This window comes from Girardinichthys multiradiatus, chromosome 10 (assembly GCF_021462225.1).
Source record: "Girardinichthys multiradiatus isolate DD_20200921_A chromosome 10, DD_fGirMul_XY1, whole genome shotgun sequence".
Taxonomy (NCBI): Eukaryota; Metazoa; Chordata; class Actinopteri; order Cyprinodontiformes; family Goodeidae; genus Girardinichthys; species Girardinichthys multiradiatus.
In genome coordinates, this window is record NC_061803.1 from 5508495 (window position 1) to 5519595 (window position 11101).

The following is an 11101-nucleotide window of genomic DNA, read 5'->3' on the forward strand; positions in this document are numbered from 1 at the left end:
TCCAGGTGATGTGGCTCTGGGTTTGTTCTTGGTCGCACGTCTTGGACAGATCGTAGTTGCACAACATCACCTTTTTGCTGGCGCTCCAGGTCCAACTCTAACTCTTTCATAGGTGGGACGAGGCTGACGGACACGTTCCCAACACCTGTGGAGTTGTGATGGAAGTAGACGCCAAGAGAGCCGTTGTCATGATCCACAATCTTCCCCATTATCAGTAAATTCAGTTTGACCATTTTGATGTTAGAATAAAAGCCACCCCAGCTAAACAACCTTGACAATTTAGATAATCCTTGGACTTTCCTGAGGGGCTGAAGCTTTATCTTTACCAATGAGTTGGAGTTGGACTTGGAGTTAGCTCCCAGGATTTCCCAAAGTCCCTGCTTTGGTAGAGGAACGGATGGGCTATTGAGCACTTTGGAGTTCTGATTCACACTCCTGGTCTGAAGTTCCCAGATCTTCTGTAGATACTCAGCTTGGTTTTTCTGGATGCTGAATTGCCGAAGGTGAAGTTGCTCTCATGGTGACAATGAACCAACTAGACAGAAGACTATGAGAAAATACAAACAATGAGCCTCTGAGGATGTTTAAATGTGCAGCAAGTAGAACGTTTTTATACATTCAAAATAGATCTTTTTAATAAGTTGCTGTAAGCTAGAGTGCCCATCCAAAATGTACTTAAACTCATCAGCTTGAGTATTATATTAGGTTTGGTCTTTGTTGCAAGCTCTGGCATTATTGAACAGCACAACTCTGTACACACACAGAATTAATTCACACAATTTCTTAAAATACAAGAATTTATTAACAAAAATCATTCAACTCCAATTCAAACATATTTCAACAACCCAACTAAACTACCAAGCAAAATGAAAGAATAAGGAAGTCCAGTGGGCTATGTATAATATAAACAAGTGAATCAAAGATGGTTGAAAACCATGACCAAAAGAGTGATGAAACATTACCACCAATGCTATTTATGTTGCAGATCCAAGGATTATCTTGAAGAATCTGGAAATTAAGTTACGTTAGTCTTGGAACTAACTTAGGCAATAATTTGTATACCTTTAAACAACCATTCACAATGTAAGATCAGATAAAACAATTGACATTTTAAGAATGGGTTGCTGAATAAAACCAACCTTCTGGACGACTAATTCTCAACGTGCTAATTAGCTGCCTTTATTTCTTAAAATAATATCTAAAGAAATATTATTAAACAAATATTAAAATAATACAGTAATGAAAATAAGTATTTGAACAACCTGCGACTTTCCAAGTTCTCCCACTTAGAAATCATGGAGGGGTCTAAAATTTTCATCTTAGGTGCATGTCCACTGTGAGAGACATAATCTAAAAAAAACAATCACAATATATGATTTTTTTAATAATTTATTTGTGTGTTACTGCTGCAAATAAGTATTTGAACACCTGTGAAAATCAATGTTGATATTTGGTAAAGTAGCCTTTGTTTGAAATTACAGAGGTCAAACGTTTCCTGTTGTTTTTCACCAAGTTTGCACAAACTGCAGCAGGGATTTTGGCCCATTCCTCAACACAGATCTTCTCCAGATCAATCAGGTTTCTGGGCTGTCACTGAGAAACAAGGAGTTTGAGCTCCCTCCAAAGATTGTTATAGGGTTTAGGTCTGAAGACTGGCTAGACCACTCCAGAACCTTGATATGCTTCTTACGGAGTCACTCCTCATGTTGGAAGACCCGCCACGACCCATCTTCAATGCACTAACTGAGGGAAGGAGGTTGTTCCCCAAAATCTCGCAATACATGGCCCCTGTCATCCTCTTCTTAATACAGTGCAGTCGTCCTGTCCCATGTGCAGAAAAACACCCCCAAAGCATGATGATTCCACCCCCATGCTTCACAGTAGGGATGGTGTTTTTGGGATGGTACTCATCATTCTTCGTCCTCTAAACACGGCGAGTAGAATTAGGACCAAACTATTTTATTTTGGTCTCATCTGACCACAGAACTTTCTCCCATGACTCCTCTGGATCATCCAAATGGTCATGGGAAAACTTAAGACGGGCCTGGACGTGTACTGATTTAAGCAGGGGAACCTTCTGCGCCATGCATGACTTTAAACTATGAATTACCTACAGTAACCTTGGAAAACAGTGGTGCCAACTCTCTTCAGGTCATTGACCAGCTCCTCCCTTGTAGTTCTGGGCTGATTCCTCACCTTTCTTACGATCATTGATACGCCACGAGGTGAGATCTTGCATGGAGCCCCAGTCTGAGGGAGATTGACCGTCATCTTTAGCTTCTTCCATTTTCTAATAATTGCTCCAACAGTTGATATTTTTTCACCAAGCTGCTTGGCAATTGCTCCATAGCCCTTTCCAACCTTGTGGAGGTCTAGAATTTTGTCACTGGTGTCGTTGGACAGCTCTTTGGTCTTAGCCATGTTTGTAGTTAGAGTCTTACTGATTGTGTGGGGTGGACAGGTGTCTTTATGCAGCTAACAACCTCAAACAGGTGCTTCTACTTTAGAATAATAAGTGGAGTGGAGGTGGACTTTTTAGAGGTGGACTAACAGGTCTTTGAGGGCCAGAATTTTTGCTGATTGGCAGGTGTTCAAATACGTATTTGCAGCAGTAACACACAAAAAAACAATTAAAAAAATCATACATTGTGATTTCCGGATTTTTTTTAGATTATGTCTCTCACAGTGGACATGTACCTAAGATGAAAATGTTAGACCCCTCCATGATTTCTAAGTGGGAGAACTTGCAAAGTCGCAGGGTGTTCAAATACTTATTTTCCTCACTGTGTTTAAGAAAATATTATTTTGAATAAGAACCAAACCTTTTGGATAAATTGGTCTTAATAGTGTTTAATTAGTTATCATGTTTAGTAAAATAATATTTAAAGAAATATTACTTCCTAGATTGGAAACTAACAAACTTTCTGGGTTTCATTTAGCTTTTGCAGTGGTCCAAAAAATTAAGTGGTAGAAGTGCAAGCGACCATTGCAACAGCTTTTCTGAACTACTGTCTTCATTGTTTCAGCTAGGATTGTTTTACAGTAGTGGTGGAAAAACATCTATGTTTAGAGGAAACTGGTTCCAAAAATGGCTGGGATGGCTGGAAGCACAACCTTTTAAACAAAATAAAAAATTACAGACGCAACCTATGCAAATCTGGATGCCCAGAGGTCAAAGTAAACAGTGGTAGGAGGAGCAGAGCCAATCCTGATGCAGCTTCACCACATGCTTCCCTTAAGCGGCCTTGACGTGCAGAAGTTAATTATCTGCCACAGCTTCCTAAGGGGGAAACACTGGATACTTTGGAAGTCTTCAGATTGGACATGTTGAACAAAATGGATGAAGACATTGATTTCACAGTGACAGGTATGAACATGAGCAAGACCTTTGCTGCAAGAAGGTTTGAGATTGTAAATTCAAGTCCTTCTGTGCAGCATCTTCAAGAAAGATGGCCAGCTCTTCTCCTGGAACACCAGGTACATAAAGCTGTAGAACATGGTTGAATTCAGTTTACTTGTCATAATGTGCTTATTTACATTATTTAAATCCGTCTCAGAGCATCAAAAACTGGTCTCGGGCCAAAACCGGTCTCGAGCACTACATAATGTGTGTGTGTTCATTTAAATTATATGTTTTTGATTTAAAGGGGGAATGATTGAGGCCACTTTGTTTTCATTAGGTCTGTACAGAATATCAGCGAATCACCAACCAGAAGCTAAAGACTGAACTGTATGCTTCATTGGACAGTCACACAAACAGTTTGCTGGCTTTATCCTGAGGGATGCAGGGGAAATCTGATCAGTGCCCAGAAGATCTCATCAATGTTAAAGACATACTCTGAGGTAAATCTTTGTCAAGTATTAAGTAGATCCTAATAATTGCAGTTCTCCATAACTACATCACAGAGATGGTGGAGGGTTGGGGACCTTGCACACCTTCCATTTCCATTTGAGGATGCCCCACAGATGCTCAATAGGCTTTAGATCTGGAAACATGCTTGGCCAGTCCATCACCTTTACCCTCAGCTTCTTGAGCAAGGCTGTGGAGGTGTGTTTGGGATCGTTATCATGTTGGAATACTGCCCTGCGGCCCAGTCTCCAAATGTAAGGGATCCTGTTTGCCGCAGTATGTCGCAGTACATGTTGGCATTCATGGTTCCCTAAATGAACTGCAGCTCCCCTGTGACAGAGGCACTCATGCAGCTCCTGCTTTACTATAGGCAAGATGCACTTGTCTTTGTACTCCTCACCTAGTTGCCACCACACACGCTTGACACCATCTGAAGTAAATAAGTTTATCTGTCTCATCAGACCACAGGACATGGTTCTAGTAATCCATGTCCTTAGTCTGCAAAGGAGAGGCTTCCTTCTGGGACAACAGCCATGCAGACCAATTTGATGCGGTGTGCTCTTCATCTAGAGCAACAATTCTTTTTTTTTTCCCAGATCCTCCGAGTTCTGTGGCACGAGGTGCCATGTTGAACTTCCAGTGACCAGTATGAGGGAGTGTGAGGGTGATGACACTAAATGTAACACACCTGCTCCCCATTCACAACTGACACCTTGTAACATTAACACTTTACTTGCCAGCAATTTGGAGATTAATGTCTGTGTGTTGTTATTTTGAGGGGACAGTACTGTTATACAAGCTGTACATTCACTAGTTTGCTATTATGTAAAGTGTCACTTTTTTAGTAGTGTCTCTTACTGGTAGATTTCCAAAGTCCCTGAAAACATTAACTAACCCACTTAGGTTTTTCCCTAACTCTGATTGGCAGGAGTCTGACTAGATCAGATATCATATAGTGGAACTAGAGACTGAACACATCCCTGTGTGTTTTAAAACTCTTTACACCTTTAATATGTCATGAACCCTTTATGATTCATCTACAAAACAAAGAAACCTTAAATAAAATAAGTGAAAAATCTCCAATAACCTAATGGTGTAGGTCCATTTACTCTAAAACAAATACTGTGTTTAAACCCCCTTTTTATTGACTACTGCATTTAGTCTTCTGGGGTTCACACCTGCCACCCATCAGTTAATCTGATTAAACTGAAATAAAGTTCACATAATATCATATCATTTTCCTAGTTTGTGACATAAAAATTAGATTTTAATTAATCATTTAAAAACTGTTTTGAGCTACGATGTGACATGCATCCTGTACACTTCAACTGAAAAACAATAGAAACTGTAAAGGAAAAAAAAGAAAAAAGCTACAATGATTTGGTTGCATACGTTTGAACATCTTTAAATGTTTACCTTGATTTTAAACATTTTAATCTAATTTCAACATTGAGTTTTTCTGGACGTTTGAGCATTAGTAGACTTTAGCTGAGGCATTCATTACCAGAGAGGTTACAAGGGATCAAAAGGATCTCATTATACAAAGGTGTCGGTCAGGAAAATGGTACAAAATAACTCCACATTATTGTCTAACTATCTTGGCACAGTGTCAACAGAAACTGGAGAATATATGGGCCAAGAGTAAATTGACTAGCAAGTTGTTTAAAAAAAAAAAATCTAAAATCTCCCAAAACGTCATGGGAGAACATATTATAGCCTGTGTTGAAGCACCCCCCCAAGGGGTCTTCTTGCGTGTTCGTTTATTCACCGTAAGCTGAAAGAATTCACACTTATTGAAATAACACACTCAGACACCGTTATATTGAATGTAAGTACCTGGCCCAGGGAAGCTCTCTCATGTGGTAACACAACACACACCGAGACGACTTCGGAGCTTCTCACTAGGGGCCATTGCTTTTATTGAAACACACATGAAAATAGGCAGCGCCCTGTCCACAGTTTTTTCACACATGTAGTCACGTTACACACATTTTCCTGCCTACCATATTAGGACATGTTCCGGTCTCACAGCTGCATCTCGTATCTACTGATATAAGCAGGGAGTAACTCTGTAGTTGCATTATCACTAATTTTCCCACACATGCAGTTCTTCAGTATTTTCTGCTTCACCACACTCAAGGCCAAGTTTGTGCAACAACAATTCTGCAGGCCACAATGTCTTATACTAACACAGGTTATACATTTTATTTCCCACACTGTTTATGAACATCATAATAATGAATGCACACACATAATATATCTCCACACCTGATAAACTCAAGCCTAAATTTGTGGGCCCCTATTGTAATAGTTATTTTTGGCCTTAAAAAACAACACTGCACATCATCATCCCCACAGTGAAATGTTTTGTTATCTGGGGTTATTTTTCTTTACATGGCACTGAAACTTTGATCAAGGTGAATAAAATTCTGAATAGTTCCTGTTGGAGTTATCCCTAAACTCCTGCGTGTTCGTTTGTTTGGTAAAGCTAAGACATCCTATACCGTTACTAATAAAAACAAAGTAATAAAAAGAACAGGGAGGCTGCGCAGTCTTTAGATGAGATGCCTGTACAGGGAGAAGCTCGTCTCGTCCTTTGAAACTTCCGAAACTTCTGATTACTTCCCCAAGAACAGCAGTCTTTATTCAAAAGCCAGGCGTATACTTGTACATGAAAAAACATACATTTTAATCGACTGTCTGATTTCATATCTGGAGCTGTCTGACACCCATTCAGCTGACTTTTCGACACTTCCTGTTTTTCTACTTTTTACCTTTATTTACATATGTAGAAATATAAAAATATCTTGTTGTCACTGGGCAAAAGTTATCTAAGTCAAACACACACAGGAGCCTGTTAGCAGACCTCCTCTAAATTACACAATACATTTTATTTCACACATTATTAAACATACTTAAGCATAGCCATACCAATCCTATAAGCATAGCATGAATATTTTCCAACATTCCAAATACCAGCCAATTTTATATTAAATGTTTTAGTTTCCCCATTATGCTCTGCATGTGGGTCCTTCATCTACCATAATACAACATTATAGGCCATTCTGTTAAATCAAATCCTTTCAGGCAGATGCAGCAGACCCAAAATGCTGCTGCCAGAGTCCCGATCAACACCAGGAAAATGGATCACATTGCACCAGTCTTTAAATCACTGCATCGACTTAACATTTGTCAGAGGAAAGAATTAAAAATCTTGTTAATGGTCCCTAAAGCACTTAATGATCTTGGCTGAATATACTTAAAAGATGCTGGTATAAATCTTCACAGACCTCTTCACTCTGTATATACAGTTTATTATGGTTTACCCATAAAGGCTAAATAATGCTGTATCATTTCTATCTTGTGTCAGCTTCCTATTTGCTTAGTCATTTTTAATATGATTATGTCAAATGTTTTTAGGCTTTTATGAGGTCTTTTTGATGTATGACCTGTTTTTTTTTAATCTTTGATCCTACCTGAATAACCCGTTGTATGAATGGTGCTACACAAATAAACTTGCCTTGCCTTCCACGTAGAGCCATTATTACCCACGTTTAGTTTTGGTTTTCTTTTTCTAGATTTTTCCTAGTCTACCTTGCTTGTGTGGCTCTTTGCTTTACATTAAGTAAAACATAAAAACCGTCCCCCTGTGTGATGGCCACACCTGCAGCCACACAGTCGGGAGTACCTTGAACAGAAGCAATGGACTCTAGCTGGCACACTCCAATTCCAGATTGACTGATTGGGTGATACCATCTGGAGTTCCACCATGGGGGAAGACCATGGAGTCTTTATTCTAATTTTTGTGTAAGTTCTCTTTGTTTTTGTGATTTGCTTATTTTGTTTAGTTATTAGTCATTCAAGTACATTTTTAAGCTAACTGTGTTTAGTTATTTTTGTTAGTTAAATTTCTGTATATGTTTTCCTTCCCTCTTCCTCAGTGTGTTAGTCTGGTCTGATCAGCCAGTATTTAGGTCCCCTTTGTTTGTTGTGTAGGAGGTCAGTTTGTTTGTTTGAGCAGTTAGTTTGAGGTTTTGTTATGTTTAACCCTGATTTTTTTGTCTTGAGTTTAGCTTCTTTATTGGACCTCTTTTAAGGGCACTGTAACCGTTATTTGAATTTTGTTATTTTGGGGAAATAAAACCCATGTTCTTTGAAAATTATTACTGTGTCCTCATGCTTGACAGTTTTTTGTTTTTGGCAGTTTTCTTAAGCCCTGTTTTTGGTTTACTTTGCTTTTTTGACTCTCCGTGTCTTTCCCTTTTTGACCATGCACCGTGGAGCCAGGAAAAACAAACCAGAGACCCAACTAACAGAGGAGCCATGTGCTGGAGAAGAGGAAATGGAGGCTGGAGCTTCTACAATGGCAGCAGACACTGGGGGTGAAGACAATAAAGAACCAACACTGAGAGGCCTGACAGGGATTTTGCGGGCGTTCATGGGCCAGCAGGAGGCACGGGAGGTTAAATTAAACCAAGAATGTGAGATACAGGAACAGCGGTTTAAAGCCTTAAAACATCAGTTTCAGCTACTACAAATGGAAGTGCCGGCCCGCACATCTCCACTCCCTGAACCCTCTTCAACTAATCCAGAAACACGGGAGGATGACTATGAAGTTGTTCAGCGGGCCCAGGCTATATCTGCACCAGTCAATATATCTTCAGGTCAGTCGCAATTTTCTCTTGAGCCAAAGTTGCAGAAATTGACAAGAGAAGATGATATTGAACATTTCCTTGTTACATTTGAAAGAATTGCAGCTGCCTGTAGATGGCCAAAAGCAGACTGGGATTTTCGGCTTATTCCTCTCCTTACGGGTAAGGCAAGAAGTGCCTATGTTCATATGGATGTTGATGAGACACTAAATTATGATAATGTGAAAACAGCAATTTTGAAGAAGTATGACATTAATCCAGAGACCTATAGACAAAGGTTTTGTTCCCTGTATGTTTATCCTGATGAGAGCCCCAAAGAGCTGTACGTGAGGCTAAAGGAGTTGTTTGGGAAATGGATTCCACCCAGAGGTAAAACAGTGGAAGAAGTTGGTGAAATATTAATCCTGGAACAGTATTTAAGAATGTTGTCCCCTGAGCTCCAGGTGTGGATAAAAGAGCATGATCCGAAATCAGCTGCAGAAGCCTCCACCTTTGCTGATGTGTTTGTGGCTGCTCGAAGGAAGGGCCAGCCATGGAGTAACACTTCCTTTAAAGACAAGGACACCTGCAGGCCAGCTCCATCTCGGCATCAACAGGGTTCAGCAACAGGTGAGTAAAATCCCTGCCAGAAATGAACTGCCTGCAAATATTCATAATAAATTTAATAAAATAATTCCAGTTTGTTACCTTTGTGGGCTGGAAGGGCACATCAAACCTATGTTTCCACAAAACCCTTTAAAACTGATCCAGATGTGCTTTGTGTCATGCCAAGACTCGGATGTAAAACAAGAAAAGGAATTCCAATGAGAATGACTACAGTAAAAATCAATAGGAGAAGACATAAAGCCTTGATAGATATTTGCAGTACTCAGACCTTGGTTCACAGACTACTTGTACCAAGTAGTATGTGTACTTATGAGACCATCCCATTCTGTTGCGTGCATGGTGATGAGAAGCCTTACCCTACTGCTGACATATTTATTGATGTACAAGGACAACCATATTTATTGAATGTAGGTGTAGCTGATAACCTGCCATTCCCAGTAGTTTTGGGTGAAGACCTGCCAGTGCTCTATGATTTGTTAAAACCAGCAAAAGACTGTAATGTGGCTATTACGAGAACCAAAGCTAAAGAAGTGAATGAGCATCTTCCAACTTTGAGTACCTTACCTTTCTTTGATGCTGACTTAGAAACTAAACCTGGGAGATCTAAGAAATCAAGAAGTCAAAGAAAGCAAGAGAAATTTAGAGGTACTACTGTAAAGTTGCCAGATGAGGCTACCCCTGATGAACCATTGGGATTTCAAATGCCAATAAACATCATTCAAGTTGTGGAGATATATTATGTGTGTGCATTAATTATTATGATGTTCATAAACAGTGTGGGAAATAAAATGTATAACCTGTGTTAGTATAAGACATTGTGGCCTGCAGAAGTGTTGTTGCACAAACTTGGCCTTGAGTGTGGTGAAGCAGAAACAATACTGAAGAACTGTAGGAATAGGGAAAGGATGTGAAAAAGATTATCGGGCCAAGCACTCCCTTCTCATATCAGCAGAGTGCAGGTGCTGGGAGACAGGAACATGTCCTAATATGGTAGGCAGGAAAATATGTGTACGTAACTATATGTGAAAAAACTGTAAACAAGGGCTGTTCATTTTCATGTGTTTCAATAAAAGCAATGGCCCCAGTGAGAAGCTCTGAAGTCGTCTCGGTGTGTGGTCAGATCACATGACAGAGAGCTTCCCCTGGCCAGGTATTTGAATAACATACAGCTGTCTCCGTGTGATTTATTCTAATGTCTTCTGAATTCTTTCAGCTTACGTTGAATAAACGAACACGCAAGAAGACCCCTCGGGGGGGGGCTTCAACAATTGGTGACCTCCGACGTGATTCACAGCTGAATCAGGGAAACCGCTGCTCCACTCATCAATTGACGGATTAATGAGATAAAGCTGGGTTTGAGGCCGGTGTAATTAGCAAAACACGAATAATTGGCATTGGTTAGAGGCCAGAGGAGTAATTCATCTGAATTATTTTAAAGAAAACAGGTGAATGATTCACTCAGAAATGTTACAAGGGTTAGAGGCCCCATCTAGTGTTCACACGGCGGAATTACACAAGTGACGGGGAAGTGCAGTCGACTTTAAATATTTGAACACATTCTGACGTAAAAATACAGTGGATGTTAATTACTTAAGCGAAAATAAAATGCATTTGTTGTACATAGGGTGAAGTGGCTTGTAGTGGATTGTTTTTGCATATTTGTGCATATTTCCTGTGTGTGTGTGTCTGTCAGACTGTTGTGTTGAATTGAGGAAATACGAACTGAAATGTGTGTGTGCACTGAGCGAGAGGATCATTTGGGTTAAAATAACTGTCGAGTGCTAGGGATAAGTGTCTGTGTGGCAGATTATAAAATAAATGTCAATATTAAGTGTTTTTGCTGATATTAAACGACACTGACTGTGACAAGCGCTGACTGATTGTATGTGTGTGTGTGTGTGTGTACAGCTACCGGAGAGCAGCTTTACCATTGCGGATGAATAAATGCACTGTTTTGTTAACAAAGACAATACAGTGATAAGCGGATTTTGTG

General features: G+C 39.8%; 1 long non-coding RNA gene across 1 annotated transcript; it reads left to right on the top strand.

The window, feature by feature from the left end:
* The first annotated feature begins 8641 nt into the window (after positions 1 to 8641).
* LOC124875620 lies at positions 8642 to 9842 on the top strand. The gene is made up of 2 exons (XR_007040078.1): positions 8642 to 8871; positions 8946 to 9842. It is a non-coding gene; the product is annotated as an uncharacterized LOC124875620 (long non-coding RNA).
* Positions 9843 to 11101: the final 1259 nt, after the last annotated feature.